The sequence below is a fragment of the Colobus angolensis genome, unplaced genomic scaffold (genome assembly GCF_000951035.1).
Source record: "Colobus angolensis palliatus isolate OR3802 unplaced genomic scaffold, Cang.pa_1.0 Scaffold117, whole genome shotgun sequence".
NCBI classification, from domain to species: domain Eukaryota; kingdom Metazoa; phylum Chordata; class Mammalia; order Primates; family Cercopithecidae; genus Colobus; species Colobus angolensis.
This window is the reverse complement of record NW_012112808.1, coordinates 7388564-7391367: the sequence shown is the minus strand read 5'-3', so window position 1 is coordinate 7391367 and position 2804 is coordinate 7388564.

Sequence of the window (2804 nt, the reverse complement as noted above, 5' to 3'; positions counted from 1 at the left end):
TTCTGGTAATAGAACATAGAGAAGTAGAACATAGAAGAGAATAGATAATAGAACATAGAATGGAGTTGAAAGAATGAACAAAAAAGATTCAATGAGTTTTAAGGGTTTTAACCAAGTTTTAAGGGCTTTAACCAAGAACTGTAGGATCTTACCATGAAGACCTACTTTGAGTCATTGAGATACTGTCCCATCTGATTGTATTCTTTTTAATCCAATGCTAAGAACATAAAAAATGCTTACAACTTCAAAGCATGGTTTAAATGTATTGACCCTCTTTATAGATCCTATGTTTTCGGGAGATGACAGAGCCTTTTAAATGTATTTTCTAAGAGATCCTTTGTTATTTAAAGGTCACATCAACTTTGATGGGATCTTTGGGTTCACATCAAATATATTATGGCAGCAGCAATAAGTCATTTACACCATTAGTCACTTTGTAAGAGTCAAGTGTACGTCATTACTTCACCTTAAACTTGTTCACGTTCCTAAGAGAGTTTTCCATTCCCACTGCATGTGCAAAGGAGTGCAAAGGAGGAGTGAGTTTCAAGCCCAATCCATTAAAAGCACATTCAAATGGATCCCTGTAAGATTTCCCTGTGACATAATCAGAGACAATAGCAAGAAGGGTACCTGGTTTTCTCCAACTGGCTTGCTCCAAATGTCACCAGTGCAGAGACTAGAAAATACCATCTCGCTCCTCCTAGAGCTTCTCTAAGTGAATCACTGGGACTAGGGCCTGCTGGAGCTTTGCCTTCTTTTCTTTGGCAAAAATGACAGCCTCAGTGGCACCTCCTGAATGGCCCAGGGGCACTACCCCTTGCTTCCAATTTCAATAATATTCCAAACTAACACGAATCGTTGAGTGTGGCTGGGCACCAAAGGAAATTCTAACTGCACCAAGAGAAAACTTTAGATGACCACGAGGCTCTAATGTATTGCATCAATTTAACCACATTAGTTAAGAGAAAAACAGAAAGAGAAACAAAAAATGAACAATTTGAAGGAGAGTTTTCACACTATTAAGTATCATATTGCTATTCTTTCTACTAGGTACCTCTGTAAAATAACAGTAATAATTTCTAATGTTTTATGTGTGTAAATATAGGTATGTATACATTTTCATATAAATATATTCATACATATATTAAATGGTTTATAACATTGAAAATATTCTTTTAGAACATCAAGTTCAACATGTCAAAACACTCTCACTACCTTCACCTTCAAAACACGTGCCACCACAACTGTCTGATTTCAGCAACTGACATGACCATCTCCTGGTAAGAAGGCTGGAAATTACATTTGACTTGTCTCTTGCTGCCTCCATCCATCAGTCCTGTGGAAAATTCCTCCAGATCTCACTCACTTCCACCTCCTCTTTCTAAATTCAGTCCTTCTACCTTGCAACCTATCTGCACAAAACCACCAGATTAACTTAGCACAATTCCTCTATGATTCAGTCAGGCCCCCAGTCAAAACTTTCAGTAGCTCCTCGTTGTCGACTCAGTCTCTTCACAGTCACTCAAGACCCTCAGCGTTCTGGCCACACCTATCTTTCTTATACCTGTACTCCACACTAATCCCATTACTTCCATTGCCAACCCCTTCCCTCTGCCAGTCCTCCCTCCCCCAGAGGGTCAGCACCACACTGTCACTGCAACTGTTTGTTTTTTGAGATGAAGTCTCACTCTGTTGCCCAGGCTGGAGTGCAGTGGCATAATCTCAGCTCACTGCAACCTCCGCCTCCCAGATTCAAGCAATTCTCCTGCCTCAGCCTCCTGAGTAGCTGGGATTACGGGCACCCGCCATCACACCTGGCTAATTTTTGTATTTTTAGTAGAGATTGAGTTTCACCATGTTGGCCAGACTGGTCTTGAACTCCTGACCTCAAGGAGTTCTCCCACCTTGGCCTCCCAAAGTGCTGGGATTACAGGCATGAGCCACCATGTCCAACCCTGAAAAGTTTTAATCCAAAGGGCAAGCTGGATCAGTTTAGGATTTGGGAGAATACTCTGACTCAGGGTGGAAGAGCGGATTGTAAGAAGGACAAATGGAAATGGGAAGAAGGACTGGGAGGCTGCTGTGAGGGCACAGGAGAGACAGTGTAGCATGGACTGGATCTGCCCGTGGCAGAGAGGGGGAAGAGCACCACATCCTGCCAGTGCACAGGGCACTGCTACTTCCGGGCAGCCTGCACTGGTCAAAAACCACAGCCATGTTTGCTCTGCACCAATCCAAGGAGATTCTCTCTCTTTTCCTATTGTGATAGTCTGAGGTCTCGGTCCCAAGGAAGTGTTGACTTACCGTAAGGTCAGCCCCATCACTTGTCACTCGTGTCCAGGGATGTCTCAATCCAGAGATGAACACAGCTTGGGCTTCAGTTGGCTCCCTACGGTGGGGTGGTAATGCCTAGGGGATTGGCTGGTTGTCAGAGAATGGAAAATAAACTATGTTTTGGAGGCATAAGAAAATTTCAGAATCACCATTTGGTAACATTTGCGTTATGTGTCAGTGGACAGTTAAACAGATACATTTCAGCACACTGTAAGCGGGGTGGGTGGCCCAGAGTTTCTATGTAGAAACCATTGTTGGGTTGGAAGCAGCTGGTAGTGAGGTGGGGGACTTGAAGCCACATGTGTATTCTACCTCTTAGAAGACTAAGAAAATGTCAGTCAGTTATTTATTCTTATACTTTAAGTTCTAGAGTACATGTGCACTACGTGCAGGTTTGTTACTTATGTATACATGTGCCATGTTGGTGTGCTGCACCCATCAACTCGTCATTTACATTAGGTGTATCTCCT